General features: G+C 42.5%; 1 long non-coding RNA gene across 1 annotated transcript; it reads left to right on the top strand.

The window, feature by feature from the left end:
• Positions 1–253: 253 nt before the first annotated feature.
• Positions 254–19737, top strand: LOC135364657 (uncharacterized). Its single transcript, XR_010412101.1, has 3 exons — positions 254–661; positions 1336–1445; positions 19559–19737. It is a non-coding gene; the product is annotated as an uncharacterized LOC135364657 (long non-coding RNA).
• Positions 19738–21047: the final 1310 nt, after the last annotated feature.

Raw genomic sequence — 21047 nt, 5'->3', positions numbered from 1 at the left:
TTAGGCTATCTTGGTAACCTTGTGATTTTACTTCTGGATCCTGTGTATTTTCTACAGGCTGAGCAGGAGTTTGCCAGAGAAAGGGTGGATCCTATCCCCATTAGCCCCCTGAAGTCCTTTCTGCCTACACCTCACCAGATGGAGGTTTGCACAGTTATCCACTGGAGCTGGGACAGCCTGACTCCACCCCTGAGCTCAGACCCACTCGGCATGTCTGGCCCTGCAGCCAGGACTCACCCAGGAGGCCTCTCGGGAGACAGGCGTGGCCTCCTGTTGTCCTCACGACAGGACATTATATTTGGAACATTGGCCTGTGGAGCTCGGTCCATTGGAGTCGACAGCCAGCTCTGAACTCCTTACTAGCCACGTGGCTACAGGAAAGGCCCTCCCCCTTGTGCACTGGATTTCTAGTCTGATTTCTTCAACAATGAGGCGGTGATACCCCCTCCAAGGTCTTTGAGGTGATGGAAATGCTGCAATGTTGTTCACAGACTGATGTAAGCAGGGCCGTGTGCCTAAGGAGGGAATCAGAAGACACAACTTGGGAATCTGGGAGACAGATCTCATTTAAACAAGCTTTCAAAATGAGAACGTCGGGTCTCCATTGATCCAAAATCCAGCTGGCTGTGAGATCCTACAGAGGTGACGTGTGAGCCAAGAGGTACGTCCTGAACAGTTTGCTCTGCTTTGCACAAAACGCCGCTCTATTTCACACTGGAACACACAGCAGAGTCAGAAACCAGAGGCCTTCACATGTTTTATGGACTCCCTGTGCTCTTGAAATTGGCATTATAAAGAGAATTTTCTGGCCCCAAATGTCTCCTTCCCCTGCAGCCACATTCCCCCAGCACCTCGGCAGGACATCTGCAAAGCCTGGTATCATATGTCATGTTCCCTGATGCTTCCTGTGACCAGCTCTGGCAGGATCTCTGGGCTCCTCTGGGACTGTCCCAGGCCAAGCCTGTCAGCTCCCACCCCAGTGGCGACCCCTCCCCACCACCACTACCCTCTAATGGGCTCTTTGTCCTGACCTGGTTCCCTTCAAAGGAGGTGTTTGATCATTCCACAGCCTCTGATTTCCAACCCTTCCCCATTCCCACCTCTGAGCCAGGTTAAATCACAGATTTTGTTTTTTATGAAGTGTGGTTATTCTCAGTAAGCTTTTCAATCATGCCTCTGTCATCAGAAAGCACTTTTGTTCAGGATATGTAGACTGGTTTATGTAGGCTTCTTTGTGGTCAAAACTGTGTGTTTTTCTATATGTACTTAATTATAGGACTAATGCCACAAGGATGCTAAAAGCTAGGCAGACATTTTGTTTTTTTCCTGCTGCAGTGAAATCTAAGCATGTGAGCTGTCATTTGGACCAGTTGGGAAAGCCCGAGAACAGAGGTCACCTGGCAGAGTGGAGACCACAGACAACCTGCTGCACGTGAGCCAAGCAGGTGCCCGGGGTGTGTTGGGGGTGATGGCCTCGTGGGGCTGATCGGCCACTCTGTACTGGACACTGCCTGGGAGCATACCGCCTTTACTCTCCATACAAACTTTTTGTGTTTTGTCTTCTTTAATCTACTGAAGAGGAAAAATGGTCAGAGATGCCCATCAAGTGTCCAAGGTCATGTGTTAGAAGCTGGTTGGGTATGGGCATCAGACCTTCCCTCATGATTATTTTCCCTGCACTCCCAGGACCAGCGGCAGCTCTGACTCAGTGGATGCTTCCTGCCAGGGCTCTGGGGTCAGGTGCTTCCCAAGCACCTGTCTGGAAATTGGCATTATAAAGAGACTTTTCTTGGACATGAGCAGATGTAAACTCTGCTCCAGGACTAACTGACTTCTGGCACTGGAGACCCACCAGCCTCCCGGGGCCTCGGCTTCCTCATCGTGTAATAGGATAGAACTATGTGCTGCAGAGAGGTTCCCCTCACGGAGGAGCTGGGGTCCTGCTGGGAATGGGCAATTAGGACCAAGGCAGATATCCAGTTACTAGAAGTGGAACACAAGGCCCAGAGTTGGCCCCGCAGCCGGCAGGACCCTAAACTCAGCCCTAAGTGAAGTGTTGGGGCTAAGTGGCCCTGTTTGAAGTCAGGCCTGCATTGGGAAGAGGAAAGAGGACGATGCAGGCCAGGCCCCCCTTTCCTGCACCCAGCTTCTCTACCCACCTTGCTGTGGCTATCATTCACCCTGCTGGACTCTTTGGAAATAAAATCAGAGCACAGCAGGGCAAGGACCACCACGTCCTCCCAAGAGAGAGTACCTTCACGTGGTGGCATGGATTGCCTATTGCTATTTCTGCAGACTCTGCGTCATGGCATGGGTAGGTCCAATCATGGGCTTCTACTGCTATGACAATAACCACCCAGCCCGTGGTTGTGGACACGCCACTCTGTGCTCTCTTTGGCCTTCTTCAGCTACATGCTCGTGAGAGCCCTGAGAGGTGGAGCCCCACGCCCTGTTTGTGGATGGCAATGCACACATCCATAAATGTGTCAGTGAGGGAATGATTGATCGATCGGTTGAGGCTGAATGCTCTGTGTCTTTGTTCGTCTCCATGATTCAAGGCACGTCCACCTGCTCCAGGTGACACCTGTGTAGTCTAAGCTCCCCCCAGTCTTTGCCATTTGAGCTTCCCCAAGCAGTCCCCATGTCACCCTTGTCCCAGGTGCTCCTGTCTACAGTCTGTGGAAAGATCTAGGCTGCTGTGGCCACGGCCACTAAAGGTTGGCTTCCTCATTCCCAGGGCTGTGTGCCCTGGCTGCCTTTACTGTGGCCCCTCCATGTCTGGCCCTGGCTTTCATTCCTGCACTCCCTGGGCAGCCCTACCCTTTTCCTCGGGGGGCTCCACGTAACTGGGGCAACCCCACAGGGAAACGACCCCGTGCATCCTACATGTTGAAGGCCAGAGGAGGCCTTGCAGGGGATTAAGTGTTCTTGGGGAAACTTTCCAGGCAACCAAGAGGTTCTCAGGGCAAGCGAAAATCTAGGGTGTGTGTACCACATTCTGAGCTTCAAACAACAAAACTGGAAATAAATAGAAAAGTCAGGACCTGAAAGTACCCAACCACATGGAATCCAAAAATAGTTTCCTAAATATCAACGAGGCAGGGAGGAGATTCAAAGAAAGTAAAAACATTTATGAAAATAATTAAAATGTAGATACCCTAACAAAGTGTGTGGACTCAGGCCAAAGCATTCTCAGAGGGAAAGCAATTTCTTTAAATGGCAATTTTAATGAAAATGCTAAGGGAACTCTAATGACCTAAAAAGTGAACAAAGAAACAAAGACATCTGTTCACAGAACAGGAGAGGAAGAAAGAAATACAAACGGCACAGAGAAATGAATTAGGAGAGATAACAAGTTAACTGATTTGGGTTAATTCTGTGGAAAAAAAATAAGTTTTCCAAATTGGCAGACTATAGGAAATATTTTTAATAGAAAAAAAGAGAGAGAGAGGGAAGAGAAGGTGATGAAGCTAGAAAGGAAGAAGGACTGATAGAACACTGAGAACTATTTAAGGGTTTGAGGCCATGGCCGGTGCTGTGGGAAAGTTAATAGGTGGCGGGGGTGGGGGGGGGGGCGGGTTCAGAGCCAGACTGCAGGACCCCATGCTCGCTGCTCCACTGGCCTTCAGCCAAGTTGCCCAAAACATCTTGTTGTGCCTATTTCCTTCTGCAAAATGGGGAAGATAACGAAAACCTGCCTCTTGGGTTTTTGCAGTTTGAGTGAGTTAATCTGTGTCACTTATGGCCCATGTGGCCTGGACTATTCGTATCCCCATCTTATGGAGAAAGAAAACAAGGCAAACAAAGGTGGAGAAAATTGTCCAAGGTCATTCGACTTTCTTAGGAAGACTTTCCAAAGTGTTGGAGGAACACAGAGCTGTCACGTAGTTGAAGGATCTGGGGATGCGTTCCCCGAAGAAGAGAAGACTCAGGAGGACATGTCCCACAGGCCCTGGGGAATAATAGCTGGTACCCATGGATGGAAGCCAAGAGAGGCACATTGTGATGGTTAGTTTTATGTGTCAACTTGAATGGACAGAGGGATGCCCTGATAGCTGGTAGAACATTATTTCTGGTGTTTCTGGAAGAGATCAGTAGACTTAAATCAGTAGACTGAGTAAAGAAAGTCCCTCACCATTTGAGTGGCATCATTCAATCTATTGAGGGCCCAACTAGAATAACAAGGTGGAGAAAGGGTGAATTTGCTCCCTCTACTGTGCTGAGACATCCATCTTCTCCTGACCTTGGACATTGGTTGGTGCTCCTGGTTCTCGGGCCTTTGGGGTTAGACAGTCTGGATACCCTGGGCTTTCCTGGGCCTCCAGCTTGCACATGGCAGATGGCAGAACTTCTCAGCCTCCATAAGCACATGGGCCAATCCCCCATAATCAAGCTCCTTCTATGGATCTATATATTTCCTATTGGTCCTGTTTCTCTGGAGACCCCTGACAAAAACACACATTCAATTCAATGTGAGTGTAGTGGGTTAAATGTTTGTGCATTTCACCACCATTGTCTGTTTTTGAGTATTTTCCCCTTTCCCTCTTGGTATCCAAGTTTGGCAATGATAATGAGGTAATGGTCTTTTCTAGACTTTTGTATTTCTAAATATCTTTGCCTGTTATGGAGACAATATTTTGTGCCTCTGAATAAAAATTGGCACCACTAAGGAAAAGAAGGGCTTCTTCTAGAGGCTAGAAAAAATCTTGGGCGGTGAGGTGGGTGTGGAGGGGGGTGGGCACATGGAAAGACCAGGGTATATGGTAAGAAGGAAGATGCCCACTCTTTGGGCTCTAATGGAGCCTCAAGGAGGCAGTGAGGCCCCAGGGAGTAACTGAGCACTAGGTGGCACCACTGAGAGCCTCATAGGCTTCTTGTGCCCAGCCCACCCCTCAGAAATACAGACAGATTCCTGGGACTCCCAGCCATGGCACAAGTGGGCTGGAGCCAGCTCACCATCTGTAGGATCCCTAAATCCTTTCTCCACCTTGTTATTCTAGTTGGGCCCTCAATAGATTGAATGATGCCACTCAAATGGTGAGGGACTTTCTTTACTCAGTCTACTGATTTAAGTCTACTGATCTCTTCCAGAAACACCAGAAATAATGTTCTACCAGCTATCAGGGCATCCCTCTGTCCATTCAAGTTGACACATAAAACTAACCATCACAATGTGCCTCTCTTGGCTTCCATCCATGGGTACCAGCTATTATTCCCCAGGGCCTGTGGGACACAGCAACAGGGATGAGGGGCCTCAGTGGAGATCTCTGTGGACCCAAGATCAGGAGCAGATGAGACAGACTGTGCCCATCTTGGCAGACACCAAGTAAACAAAGGACTCGAGAGTGAGGTGCTGCCTCAACCTAAGCCCTCCAGAACATAATCACAACCTTAGGGGAAAAGAGAGGATCCCAACTGACCAAATTTAAGTTTTCTATAACCTTAACACTATGAAGATCTCTCATAAAAATTAAATAAAATTGGGTTTGTAGACTGAGAGTCTGCCTTCTTTGTTAGGAAAAATTTCCCTACTAGTTATAGGTACTAAATGTAGTTGGCTCACTGTCTCCAGAATGTTCCAGCGAGACTGGATAACCCTTTGCTGAGGATGCCTAGAAGAAATGCATGTGCTGGCTGGAGACTGGCCTACCTGGAGACTCTGATTGCATGAACTCAAATAGGTGGAAAGGTGACAGCTGGCAAGAGGCGCTCGGAGGGAAGCCTGGAATTTTCTGACTCTAGAATGTCCCCTCCTATTACCTAAAATTCATGGCCATTGATTCATTTCTGAGGGGAAAGGCCATAGGAGCTACAGGGTTGGTGAAGGAGGATAGAGGATTTTGGAATTGGAGAGAAGATGGTAATGACAAAGAGAGGGTCTGTGTGGGTCAATGAGGTGGGGTGGCCATCATGCAGACAATCCTATGGCCTGTGTGACTGAATGGGGTATGCACAGTTGAGAGGGCTGCCTGATGTGAAAGCAGGTATGCTGCAGGGGAATGATGGCACGTGGTGTAGACTACATGGATGATGGATGCAGACACGTGAGGGTGTACATGATGCAGGTGCCAGGAGAGAGGGTGAGTGGGATGTGCAGTTTTGGAGTGATGGTGTACATAGAACAAGGCACCCTGTGCGAGAGTATGTTGATAGGTTTGGTGGTTTTTCCTCTATGAAAGAATAGCCCCTTTAGCTAGTATTTGGAAATGTACCAGATTAATTTTTTAAATTATCTAATTTGGAATTCTGGGAGCTTTTTCAATCTGAGTACATTTGCCTTTCTTCAGTTCTGGAATATTATGAGCCACTTTCTCTTCAAGTATTATCCTTTTTTTCTCTCATTATGGAACTCCTGTTAATTGTATGTTGGAGATTCTTAAATCTATTCTCCATGTCTGTTAACTTCTTTGTCATGTTTTTCATCTCTCTTTCTCTCTCTCTTTTCTTTCTGTACTAAGTAGGTTATAAGAGATTTTTCACAGTTCGGTTTTCTCAACCGTCAATCCTCCTTGATTCTGTTCAATCCTGTTTAGCACTTCTATCATCATTTGTCTTTATTCAATGACTATACTTTCCAGATTTCTAATTTTTTGTATGTTCCTATTCTAGTTCATAATCCTTGATAGTTGATCCACAACCTCCTATTCTTATTTTATGGATGTATTCCTTCCTTTGTCTCTTTAGGGATTTTAAACTTCCCAATTTCATAGTCCTTTTAAATAACTTTTTAATTTTCTCAAGAGGTTAGTTCTCCCATTTATTGGATGTGTCAACTGTCATTCCAAGTGTTATACTTCCTTATTTCATTCTTTTAGCTTTTGGGCTCATCTTACTGTTTTAGTTTTGGGGTTGCTATTTTAAATATTTTCTTTCCAAATTTTCTTCTCACTTCATTGTGGTTTTCCAGATTCAGCCAGGCTTCCTGTGGTCTGCATCGCAGATCAAAGTCTTACAGAGGGGCTCAGAGATCTTGCTCTTTGAGAAATTGCAGTCCCAGTCCCCGGACCTATGAATAACAATGAGTAGCACCAAGTTGCACATTGCCAGAGGCACCATTTACAGGGAATAAAATGTCAACAGTGCCCTCTATAATTGTGCAATAAGATGGCCCTCATTGCAGCCCATTTCCAATCTTGAGAAATCTCTCCTATTGTCTTCTACCCCCTTTTGAGGCTCAGAGAGGATAAATCACTCAGATAAGGAAATGCACTGGAGAATTTGAAGTCCACGCCTTTTTCTGCTATACCATGCTACAACCCGGAACTATTAAAGAATGTTCTAGAAAACAACTAGGTCCTTGAAATTTGGCATTGAAGGTATTTCTAGGATGAACTGAAAATAGATTCCTAACATTTTTCCATGTGTGGAGAGAGGGGATGATGAACACACAGTCGTTGGAGCTTTATTGCCGCCAGATTGCCCCATGTCTGCTACAATTGCTGGAGTGGCTGAGCCCTGACAGGACACCAAAGGCTGGACTATATGTGTATAGGGAGACTCATCTATGATTCTGTAGTTCCTTCCACCACTATTGAGATTAAGTATGGCCACTCTCCTTCAGGCAGCATTTTCTCTGGACTTCAAACAACCCCAGGGTTGTGTTACACTGTTATTGGATGTGATTTTCCAAAACCATGCTACTTTGAGTTTGCATCACTGTCAGACAGCCCTCCCCCTGGCTTCACAGGGAGAGGATGGAGCCCAGCTGAAGACTTTGCAAACACACACATAAACCCTTGCACATTTCCTCTCTGATATATGACCTAATGAGTTCAGTAACCCTGGAAATATTTTATATTGGCGCCACAAGTCCTCAGGGTCACTGGTTTACTGGAGGCCAGTGCTTAAAGTCACTCCTGCTAAAATCCCACCACCAAACAAAAGATCTCAAGGCTACCATGGGAACTGACTGCATGTTCAGCCAATCAGATATTTCGGAGGAGGGTTCAAATCTCTGGATAAGTCTATTATATGCAGGGGGAGACCTACCCAGTTGGTTTTTCCCATGCCTAGTGTGGTGCCTGGCACACAGGTGGCTCTCAGTGTCTGAAGAGGAACACTTTAACTCATGATAATAGAACTACCCAATATCACCATCCAAGAATGACAAAGGAATAAGGAGCAAAACGGTTCATTTTCAGTGGCTCCACTTCCAAAAGATGACAATCTGCATGCACTCTGGGTTTTCAAAGTAGGTGGAACTGCTTTTCTAAATGTTTTAGTTCTGGAAAACTTCAGAGGTACTTGGCCAAGCAAGCCCTCTCTTAATTTTTAAATCCTGGTCTATTTTAAGAGAAAAGCAAGCTGCCTGGTTCTGATTCACTTTTACTTGATTTGTCAAAACACTCTTTTGTAAGAGGTGTTTGTTGTCCAAAAATCCTTGTAACCCCTGTTAGAAACATTGCATCCTCAGGCAGGGAGTTAGTTATGGCCAAAAGCCCTCAGTCCAAATCCTGATTTCAGCTCCATGTCTCATCTCCCTGGAGAGCTCCCAGATTTCTAAACAGGGCTGCCTGTCTTTCCCCATCTTTGAAAAGTAGACATGGACTTTAAAAGAAGAGGCTGTGGCTGGTTGTCCTCAGATCCCCAACCAAGTCTTAGAGGTTTGGCTAAAAACCTTGAACACTCTTCCTAGAGGAGAGTAAATACAGCCCTGTGAAAATACAGCATTTGTGTTCCTTTGACTTTATGAAGTTTATATACTTGAAGCGTAGAATAAAAAATGAATGTGTTTTTCTGTGGTTTTTATTTAGTTAGCTGTATAAGGGTCTGTATTCATTCGAATGATACTAACATGACAAATTATTATTTAAAAAATATCTTTAAATTGCATCCTTTCAAAAATATTTTAAAAGTGAGGAAGAATTTACATGTAATGAAATGTCCAGGTCTTAAGTGCATAAATTAAGGAGTCTCAACAAAATACATATAGTCCTCTAACCAACAATGCAATCAGCTTATAGAATATTTCCTCACCCCAGAAAATTTACTTGTGTCCTCTTCCAGTCAATTCCCATTACTTATAAGCAACTGTTGTTCTGATTTCTGTCACTGTGGTGGGCAGCTTCTCGGTTGGGTCATAAGGATCCCCACCTTGGTCTTCACGCCCTTGTGTGATCTTTTCCACTGGTGTATGGGCTGTGCCAAGTAACTTGCAATCCTTCTGAAGTTAGGTTACAAAGAGGCTATGACTTCCGTTTTGTTCATCATCTCCTGTGCTCTCTCCTGGATCCCCAACTCTGAGAGATGCCAACTGCCAGAGGTGAGGCCCATAAGGAGAGGCCCAAATGGCAGGGAACTAGTGTCTCCTGCCCAAATGCCACCAAGCACCTGAGACCTACCAACAGCCACAACCAGTGACCTTGGGAACAGATAGCCTCCCAGTCAAGCCTTGAGATGACTGTAGCCCTAGCCAACACCTTGAAGTGGCCTTGCAAAAGAGTCTGAATCAGAGGCGCCAACAAAGCTATGCCTGGACTCCTGACCCACAGAAGCTGAGATAATCCACTGCTTGTTATTTTAAGCCAATACATTTTGGAATAATTTATTATGCAATAATACATGATTAATACAGTCACCATGGATTTGTTTCACCCTTGAACTTCAGAAAAATGAAATCATACCGTATATATTCTTTTGTGTCTGGCTTCATTTGTTTAACAGTGTGTCTGCAAGATTCATTCTTGCTGTGTGGATCAGTAATTCATTCTTTTTCATTGATGAGTAAGTTGCGTTGCATGAAATGTGACAATTTATTTCTATCCATTGGCTTGTTGATATACATTTAGGTTGTTTTTAGTTTTACGCTTTTTAAAAAATATTTTATTTATTTTTGAGAGAGAGAGAGCATGAGAGAGAGAGAGAGAACACAAGCAGTGGGGAGGGGCAGAGGGAGAGGGAGAAGCAGACTCCCAGCTGAGCAGGGAACCTGATGCAGGACTCAATCCCAGGACCCTGAGATCATGACTTGAGCTGAAGGCAGACACTTAACTGACTGAGCCACCTAGGCAACCAGTTTTATGCTTTTTTTGAATAAAGTTGAATAAAGGTGCTATGAACATTCTTATACATATATTTCTATGAACATATGTTTTAATTTTTCTTGGGTAAATATCTAGGAGTCCCACTGCTGCGTCATTGTTGGTTAACCTTAGAAGAAATTTCAAAATGGTTTCCAAAGTGGCTCTACCATTTTGAACTTCTTTTTGCAAAGCATCTATTCAAAGTCTTCCTCTACTTGTTTTATTCTTCTTTTTCAAGCTCCTTACATGGAAACTTAGACCACTGATTTTAAATCTTCCTTCTTTCTAATATAAATATTTAAAAGTATTAATTTCTCCCTAAGTGCCACTTGATTATATCCCACAAATGTTTATATGTTGTATTTTAAGTATCATTCCATTTTAAATATTTTCTATATTCTAAAATTTTTTTCCTCCTTGGTGGTAGATTATTTTTAACTATACTACTTAATTTTCAAATATTTGGGATTTTCTATTTATTGTTATGGATTTCTAATTTCACTGTAGTAAGAGAATATACTTTGTTATATTTTAATACTTTTGATTTTATTGGGGCATTTTATGGCCTGGCATATGATCTGTCTTGTGAATATTCCAAGCCCACTCAAAGAAAATTTATGTTCTTCAGTTGTTTGGTATACTGTTCCAACAATATTGGTTGAGTCAAGTTGGTTGTTAATTTTGCCCAACCTTCTCTATTTTACTGTTTTTTTTGTCTGGCTTCCTTAATTACCAAGAAAGGTGTATTAAGATCTCCAACTATAATTGTACACTTTTCTATTTCTCCATTTATTTTTTTTTTTTTGCTTTATGTATTGTGAACTCTATTATATGATGTATGTAATTTGGGGATTGTTATGTCTTCTGGATGAGTTTACCATTTTATTATTGTAAAATTGTGCCTCTGTATCTCTGTAAATACTTTCTGTCTTGAAGTGTATTTTTTCTGATTTTAATATGGACATACCTGCTGTCCTATTTTTCTATTCGCATAATGCATATATTTTCATCTCTTTACTTTCAACCTCTTGTGTATTCATGTTTCTAGTGCATCTCTTGTAGTCAGCATATGATTAGATCTGTTTTACTTTCCATTCCGATAAAGTCTGTGGTTTGACTGGAATACTTAGTCCAATTATATTTAATATAATTATTGATAGATTGCATTTAAATCTATCATTTTGTTTTCTAGGTGTCCCACCTAATTGTATTACTTCTATGTTCTTGATTCTGGTCTTTTTTTGAGTTAATTGAGTTTTCTTGGGTATTCCATCTTAATTTCTTCTGTTCTTTAGTTATAAATGTTTGTATTAATTTAAATGGTTTCTCTAAGGATAATAGTTTAGTAACTTCATATAAAGTATGAGAACCTTAAGCATTGAAATTCCTTTCTTTGTGATATTATCACCATAAATGTTACATCCTTGTATGTAATAAATATAATGTGATGTAATATAATGTAATAGAATAGAACATAGAGAAATAAAGAGACTAAAGAGTTGTCATTTTGTTTTAACTAGTCATATATGTTTAATTGAATAAAAATATATGGTCTTTTATTAAGGCTATCCAATTTCAAAAATTTTATTACAAACTTTTATTTGATATTACATTATATATTTACATATTTATATCATTTAATAAAAAACTAAAATATATGGTTTTTTATGGAGACTATATTTTATGTTTAATAAACAATATATGATTGGTTAAAGTTAACATGATAACATTGTATTTTCTTTATATTATATTTAGTATGTATAAGGATATAAAATATATGATGATAATAACAAAGAATGGAATTGTATATATACTTTAAATATAGTTGGAATTTTATATATATGTACAACAAAGTGAAATTATATACATTATATATAATTATGTTGCTAGTTTTATAATTATGCTTTCCAGTTTTCTACATAAATATATAATCATAAATATATCTATAATCTATCTTTCTATTATCTATCTATCTATCTATCTATCATCTATCTATCTATCTATCTATCTATCTATCTATCTATCTATCTATCTATCATCTATACCATTTCTATTACTCTTCCTTTCCAGATACAAAAATCTGTCTGTTGTCACTTCCCTTCAGCCTGAAAGACTTCCTTTAGCATTTCTACTGGTTACAGATTCTCTCAGCTTTCCTTTATGGGAGAATGTTCTTTATTCATCCACGTATCTAAAAGATAGTTTTGCTGGATATAGAATTGTGGATTGACACTTTTTTCCCCACCCAGCATTTACAGGATGTTTCATCAACCTCTGGCTTCCATAGTTTATAATAAAAAATTAGCAATCATTTTAATCATTGTTCTCTGTCTGTAATGTGTTCTTTTTCTTCAGCTGGTTTAAAGATTTTCCCACTATCTTTAATTTTTAGCACATTGACTATGATCTGACTACATGTGATTTTCTTTGAATTTATCTTGCTTGTGGTTTGCTGAACTTCTTGAAACTATGTTTGTGTTCTACCAAATTTGGGGAAATTGGGAGTTTTATTTTTTAAATTTTTTCCTGCCCCATTCCCTCTTCTAATTTCCTGGGATTCAAACTATACATACGCTAGACTGCTTGATATTATCCCATAGGTAACTGAGGATCTGTTCTTTTTCATTTTTTTCCATTGCTCTTCAGATCTGAAAATACCAATTAATCTGCATCCACATTTAATATCATTCTTCAGCAGCCTTTTATCTTCTGTTATTCCTGTCAAATGAATTTCTCATTTTAGATAGACTTTACTTTTCATTTCTAGAATTTTCATTTACTTCAATAAGACTATATTTTTCTTTCAGTCCTTAAACGTATTTATACCAGCTACTTTAATAACCTTGCCTATTTTTCCACATCTGGACCACCTTGGATTCTCTTCCTATTGGCTCTTTGTTGTCTCTATTATGAGATGCATTTTCCTGTTTCTTTGATAATGGGTTCTATTTTCCAGTTTTTTCACATTTAAGAATTTTTTAAGAATTGTGTGCAGACACTTTAGGTGATGCAGGGTGTCTGAGTTGAGTAATTTTCTTTCATAGGATGTTGAATTTGGTGGGCAATCAAATCACCAGTGGAGTCTTTCTGTTCTGTCAGGTTTGGTTTTGGTCTCTGTTACGGCAAGCGTGTAAATGCTGTTTGTTGGTTTGTTGATTGTTTTGATTTTGAACCTAATTTCTTAACTTAGTTCTAGGCAAGAACCTTACTCAAGGCTGTGGTCCTTACTCTTAGATCTGTCCTTTCTAGGTCTCAGGTGAATGTCTGAGGCAATCAGACTTATCTGAACTCTGACTGGTTGGAATTGTGGAGGCTCCTAGCTCTGCACAGCCTTGTGTCTTTACTCAGCTCTCAGTCCCATAACATGTGATCACTTCCAGGCCATCTGGAATCTCATCCCGTATATTCACAGCTTGGACCTCACAAGAGACCTGTGGGAGATCCCCATGCAGACTTTTTTTTTTTTTAACATTGTATTTATTTATTTGACAGAGAGATAGAGAGAGCACAAGTAGGCGGAGTGGCAGGCAGAGGGAGAGGGAGAAGCAGGCTCTCCACTGAGCAGGGAGCCTGATGTGGGACTCAATCCCAGGACCCTGGGATCATGACCTGAGCCGAAGGCAGACACTTAACCGACTGAGCCACCCAGTTGCCCCCAGTGCAGACTTCTGGGGCTCACTGGGAAACTCTTTTTTTTCCAGTGCTCTGCCCCACAAATTCTAGCCACTTTAGCAACTTAAATCTCCTCTCTCATTTATGCCTCCTCAGCTTAGTGAAATATTTTTTGCTTGCACCCCACCTCTGCCTTTCTGTCTGATGTTTGAAAGCTGCGTTCAGGCAGAAAACAGGGTGAATGTGGAGCTCACTTCATGTGATTCCCTTCTCTTACACATCACAAGCCTGCACTTTCTTTGGTTTAACACTTGAAAATTGATTCATCATATATTTTGTCCAGTTATAATTAATTTTTGCAGGAGGACGAATTTGGAACCAGTTACTCTGTGATGATCAGAAGCAGAAATCCTGCCTGATTATTTTTACATTTTGGTTCAAGAGCTCAATAATTTCTTTTTCTGGCCATTTCCACTTGCCTTTCATTTTGGGCTCCTTGACATTTGTTTTTGGAGAGAGGTCACTCTGTAGCTCAGATGTGAGCTACTAGAAAGGTAGCTGGTGTTGTGGAAAGAACATGGGTTTTGAGAAAACCTGATTTAAAGTCCTAGTTTAGTCACTTACAAGCTTATGACTTTAGACCAATTAATCCCTTCGAGATCCAGTTTTCTCATCTAAAAATGGGGCAGTAATAATAATATGAATAATGATGCTCATGACTTATACATATAGGCAGCTAACTCTGTGCCAGGAATTTTTCTAAGTGTTTTAAACTTGAAGGTTCCTTGTTAGGATAGGCATAATGATATGTGTAATGGTCAAGTGGCCCTGGGGATTGGGAAGAGCAAAATGAAAGACTCTGGGACTCAGGTGGTGGGATTTGACAACCCCAATGACCTATCTTTGCCTGAGTGTTATCAATTGATGCTCAGTCCTCATTGTGGTGGTCCCATTTTGTTCCTACCATCAATCAGGGGGATCATATGCCTTCTCCAAGCATGAATGAGTGAATGACTCCTAGATGTGGGCAAACGATGGGCTATGGACATTACTTGCTAGTTTTCTGCATGAATATATTGGTCATGGTATTAGACCCATTACAAGTTCTCACTAACATTTGTACAGTGATTAAATATTTGAATGATTAAAAATTTGAAGCAATAAAGAAATTATGGAAGATGGGACTTAATTAATTAGCAGTTCTTGGGTTAATGAATTTTGTTTTCTTATTACTTACCAAAGTAGAGAGCAACAGCTTTCTTGACCAACACTGTATCAGTCATAGTCCAGGTTACATTTCAGTAACAAACAATGCCTATATCACAGGGATTCAACACAACCAACTTTGTTTCTCACTCATATAACATGTCAAATTCAGGGCAGGGAATTATGCTCATTGTAGTTTTTCAAGGATATGATGTTATCAAGACTACTTTTCTATATGGGTTTTCATAAGCATTGAGACAGAGGAAAAAGAACAGGGCATTTTTTGTAGTTTTTTAAGGGCTCTGCACATTTCGTTGTCCAAGCAAGTCATTTAGCCATACGTTACTTTACATGGGGGCAGGGAAACAAATTTTAGCACGTACTTGTGGTGGAAGGCTGGAGTATGTGAATGGCCCTATTGACTATCCTGTCTCTTTATGAGTTTCATCAAACCAGCTTGAGCGATGTCAGCCACACCTGCATTTGGCAACACCTAATATTCACAGGTGCTTTTGCTAAGGAATTATAATGCCTTTAAAACGGTTATTTGCCTCTTGGACATATGGTCTAGGTATCCTCCTTAAAACTCTCATAACTGGGGTGCCTGGGTGGCTCAGTCGTTAAGCATCTGCCTTCGGCTCAGGTCATGATCCCAGGGTCCTGGGATTGAGCCCTGCATGGGGCTCCCTGCTCAGCGGGAAGCCTGCTTCTCCCTCTCCCACTCCCCCGCTTGTGTTCCTTCTCTTGCTTTGTCTCTCTCTGTCAAATAAATAAATAAAATCTTTAAAAAAAAACTCTCATAACTAATAAGAATGTCATTTCAGCCAGAGCCTATGTCCAACTCCATTTTTCTGACAAAGACTTTTAAAACCCTAAAGTTATATTTTAGCTAATGAAAAAAGATGCAGCAAACACAAAAAGTTAAAACTTTTTCACAAAATTTAGACTGTGTGCTTTCTTTGGTTTCTAATTTCTTCAAAACTTTCTTAAGTAAACTAGTGATTGTAATTTCATACAAACCTTAATTCATTTATATATTAGTTCAACAATATTTTTTCTGTCATCAATAATTGTTACCAAATTTTCTTACATTGTGTATGTGATAGAAGTATCACAGAAAGGTCAAACCTACTGATACGCGAGATGTATGGTTCACAACTTAGTGAGCAAGTTTTTCCATCAGAAAGAGCCAGAGTAAACTGCAAACCACACAATGAGAAATGAATTGATTTGAAGGTGTCTGGAAAATAAATCTTGAATGTTTGCTTCAGTTTAAATATTTTAGTAGTACCTATCCACAGAGACTCCAGGTCCTGGTTTTAAGGAGATGAATTTCATGGACATCTTCCCACCTAGCACTTCTGAGAATACTTGTTATGTGGGATAAACATTGCTTTGCCAGTCTCACTACATCTGGTTGTAAACACTACTAATACAAGATTACAGAAAGAGATTCATTTATAGAGAAGCATGCAACAGCCATGACACCTGTGGATTATATGTAAAGGCCAAAAGTCTACTCAAATTCCCACTCTCAATAGATTTATGCATATTTTCATAAGCTCCCAGGTAGGAAAATTTGTGGGTCATTTTAGGATCCAAAGCCCCTGGGATATTCACACCTGTTAGGTAGCATCATTTCAAACACCATAAAAACAATCTCTGTCCTTCTCTCTCTTCATAGTGTTTTCATCAGTAAAAATGCTATCCCATTCCTCTAAATGTTCCCATCCTCATATCACCATGATAACCCACTCCGCTTTTCTTCTGCCACTATTATAACCAGCAGGGTGTCAGAAACCTCTATGTTGTGGTTGACTTTTCCTTTGTTTCTATTGGTAAGGGAAGTTACTTCTGGACATGATACCATGTTACTGACTCTCCAAAATCTTCACTTTGTGGACGTTCTTTTAGAAGAAAGTTCAGCTAAAAATCATAACAAAAAGAACATTAGATGTTCTCTCCTAGACAAGATGGCATAGACCTGTTTCTCCTTGCTCCTTTCCACTAAGGACAACAATAAACCCTGAAAACAATGAAGAGGCAACCAAGGGAGAATTTGGAAAGGTGGAAAGGGGAAGGCAAACTGTTTAGGAGCCTCAGGGTGGGAGGAACAACAGGACATGGGTCTGGCAACTCCCTCATATGAAAGAAGGAGATCCAGGCCTAGACTGGCCTAGATCCTAGACTTCCATGGTACCATGTACTGGTACCAGGTCATTCAGTCTGGGTAAATTCCTTCTTCCCTCCCTTCAGGTAGCACCAGCAGAAAACCGTGGGATCCTGAGAAAAAAATGAGCTAAACTAAGTAAATAAAAATAATACCACAAAGACCTTGAAAATTATATCACCATTGGAACCACAGATGACAAAGTAAGCCAGGCCTTTAGGCTAAACATAAACAGGGACCCTGCCTGCTAAAACAAAATGTTTAAGTAGAATTTAAGAGTATTAGAGTCGCCAAAGTGTTCAGGGTACACTCTAAATCATCCATTACAGCGAGAACCTGGAAATCACAACCTGAATGAGAAAGACAATCAAATGACCTTAACATTGAGAAGAATCAATTGTTGGAATCATCTGACAAGCATTTTAAAGCAACCATCATAAAAATGCTTCCATAATCAATCATGAAATTTCTTGAAACAAATGGAATAATATAATATCTCAGCAAACCAATAGGACTTATTTAAAAGAACCAAATAAAAATTGTGGAATTGAAAAATACAGTAACAGAAATTTTTTAAAAATTGCTAGATGAGCTCAGTAGTAGAGTGGAAATGATAGAAGGTAGAATCAATGAACTTGAAGACAGCTCTATAGAATTTACTCAATCTGACAACAGAGATAAAATTGACCAAAAAAAAAAAGAAATGAGCAGAGTTTCAGAGACCCGTTGGACAATAATGAAAGATCCAATGTTCTTATTACTGAAATTTCAGAAGAAGAGAAGAAAGAAATGGGCCAAAAATCTTTGAAGAAATACTGGCTTGAAAGCTTTTCAAAGTTGGCACAGCTTTATAAAGCTGAGCAAACTCAAAACAAGATAAACTCCAAGAAATCCAGGCTGAGACACAACATAACTCAGCTTTTGAAAATTAAAGGGATGGGGTGCCTGGGTGGCTCAGTCAGTTGGTTAAGCATCTGCCTTTGGCTCAGGTCATGATCTCAGGGTCCTGGGATCGAGCCCTGCATCAGGCTCCGGCTCAGTGGGGAGTCTGCTTCTCCCTCTGCTTTTCTTACTTCTGCTCTCTCTCTCTCTCAAACAAATAACATCTTTAAAAAAAATAAAAAATAAGGGCACCTGGATGTCTCAGTCAGTTAAGCGTCTGCCTTAGGCTCAGGTCATGATCCCAGGGTCCTGGGATCAAGCCCCATGTCAGCTTATATGAGATAAAATATGATATAATAAATAATAGAATAGAATAGATTTGGCTCCAGGGTTCCAGGAAGTATAAATAGTTAATACCTGTTAAAAACTTATGCTAGGGACTACCCCAGGGTTAGTACTCAATGCAAGTTATTTATTATTATTATTATTCATTATTATTATTAACAATAACCATTGGGAATCTAAGAAGTCTTCTTAAAAGAGGTGGTGCAGGAGTTGGATTGCAGAGGGGAATAGCAATGTTTTCAGTGCTATTTAAGATTGGGGAGGACATTCTGGGCAGAAGGAACAGCATGTGTGCAGGTCCAGAGACAGGAGATGCATGTGGCCTTCACAGAAATGCAAAGGGGTTGATACTGATGGAGCAGACATGGAGAGAGAAGAGGCCAAGGGCCCTGTGGTGGGCAGCGAATGCAGGGCCGGGGGCCTTGGACTTGGCCCTGCAGGTCAGAGCCTGCAGACCCCTATTAGGTTCACAGATAGCTTCTTAGGGGGAGCACAGTTCGTGAATATTTGGTAAATTTGTGGCTTTGTGGCCTAATTTTTAAAAGGTTATTTTATAGTGGTAGTTGGCATTTGGAAGACATTTTGATTGATTCAGATTTTAGTTTCCAAAGTTGGGGTCCTGTAGGATGACTTCAACTAAGATTCTTGGTCACCAGAAATTCTGAATCAAAAGTCTATGGAGGGCGCCTGGGTGGCTCAGTTGGTTAAGCGACTGCCTTCGGCTCAGGTCATGATCCCAGAGTCCTGGGATCGAGTCCCACATCGGGCTCCCTGCTCGGCAGGAAGCCTGCTTCTCCCTCTCCCACTCCCCCTGCTTGTGTTCCTGCTCTCGCTGTCTCTGTCTCTGTCAAATAAATAAATAAAATCTTTAAAAAAAAAAAAAAGTCTATGGAAACTTGCTCCCCCCGGCCCTCTCCCTCTCTCTCCCTCTCCCTCTCTGTGTACGTAGATTCACCCACACCCGTATGTCTAGGCAAAGACGTGGTGCTATATATCCAGATCATCAGGCTCATGAGATCATATGTGTGTGTGTGTGTGTGTGTATTTGCTTCTTTTTGGAAGCACATTTTACAAGCTTCAGAAATACCACCGTGGGCAATGAATACGCGTGGGCAGGGCCAGCTCCACGGGCATGGAAGGGATGGGCCCACTGGGCTCTGAGTTAAGGGGGCTCCGTGCACACTTTAATGCTCTGCTGTTACCGTCTAGAGATTCTTTTGTACAAGGGGCCCTGCATTTTCATTTTCTGCTCGGTCCTGCAGCTCATGCAGCCAGTCCTGTGCAGGGGCGCTGATTATTCGCTTGTTCTCTTCATTGGCAGGTATGAAAACTGAGGTTTGGAGGTGCCCATCATCTCCAATTGGGAAGCGGAAGATGGATGGGGCCAGCCTGACTGATGCCTTTTTATCGTGCATGGAGGTAGCCAAGTGCTGTATTTGAGTTTGGGGGAGAGATATAATTAGTTCCAACAGTTTTCCTTAAACCAATAAACATTTGTTCCCCTCACCAGGAGAGTTCCTTCCAAGGGGTTCCTGCTGTGGGATTTTTGAGGCCTTTTCCCAGGAGCAGCTCATGTCTCCATACCTCCCACCCAGGATTACGGCTCTGGGACTGGCCAGCGTTTGGCCTACTGAGCTCAGAGTCAGGTGGTACTGAGGGGGGTCGGGGCAGAGCCAGCTTAGGTACTACCTGAGCTTTCAAGGTGGGAAAGCCTGGATTCCAGTGGTGTCCATCCAGGCTGCGGTCCTGGGAGCCCGGAGTGGCTGCCACACCCACACGTGGAGGCTCAGACATGGCTGCAGACTCGGTAGCACCAGGCTGATGCTCGTGGTGGGGGCTGGCGGCTGGCGGGGACCCTTGCTCTCTACCTGACTCTCAATCCAGGAAACTCCCGCTCCCTCCCTCCATCAGAGGCCCCTTAGGGGATCGCTTAGGAGGGCAGGTTTATGTCCCTGTGGGCCAATCCTAAGCCGTGAGTTCCAAGCAGGTGCTCCAGAAGTTGCCCACTCCACCTCAGGGCGGCTCCGACAGCAAGAAGGGTCTTCCTTACTGCGACAGCTCTGGAACCTGTCAGCTTGGCTGCATTTCCCAGAACTTATTTTCAGCTATGTTTCTGGATAGGGTGGCTCCCAGGAAGATTCTTGGGAGGCTGGGAAGGTCTGCTGGGAAGTGGCGCAGACATCCGTGAAGCCACGGCCCAGTCTGCTGTGGGCCAAATGTGCGTGCCCAACCCCACGAAGGAGGGCCCAGGACACCCTTGTCACCAGGTCACATGATGGACACGGTTTCAGCCCAAGCTCCCACTAGAAGGCTCTGGCCTGCTTCTTGTGCCCTCCCCCTCCTGACAGCCTGCCGCAGGGACTGCAAGCTTCTAGCAGCAGCTGTGGGGACGGCAGCCTGGCAGAGACCGCGTAGCCAAACCACCTCCCATGACAGGGCTAGGTCAGTCCCCTCCACCAAACAAAACATGTATCTCTCACTGGTTCTGCTTCTCTGGGTGAGCCTCAGTGCCACACTTCGATCCCACGGGAACCAGGCTCCCTGTAACTTGCACTTGTGGGCCCTAACTTGACCTCTGGGTGTCCTAAGAAATAGGTCTGTTCTCTCGTCTGCCTCAGACTTCCCACTACATTTGCTCTTCTCAGGCTAGAGCCCCTCAGGACCTTCCGACGACCTGCTGAGGAATGTCTGAGCCCTCTCAGAACTGGAGCTCTTGTGCCCCTTCCTGCTGTCCTTGCAGGAAGACCCAGAACTGGGCTTGGTTGTCCAGGTGAGGCCTTTGCTTTCTTAAGTCCTTATTGTAGCCCCTT

This window comes from Mirounga angustirostris, unplaced genomic scaffold, assembly GCF_029215605.1.
Source record: "Mirounga angustirostris isolate CCGP_5_RB_7025 unplaced genomic scaffold, mMirAng1.0.hap1 SCAF_6, whole genome shotgun sequence".
NCBI lineage: Eukaryota > Metazoa > Chordata > Mammalia > Carnivora > Phocidae > Mirounga > Mirounga angustirostris.
The sequence above is the reverse complement of the archived record's forward strand: the minus strand, read 5'-3'. Positions and strand labels throughout refer to the sequence as shown.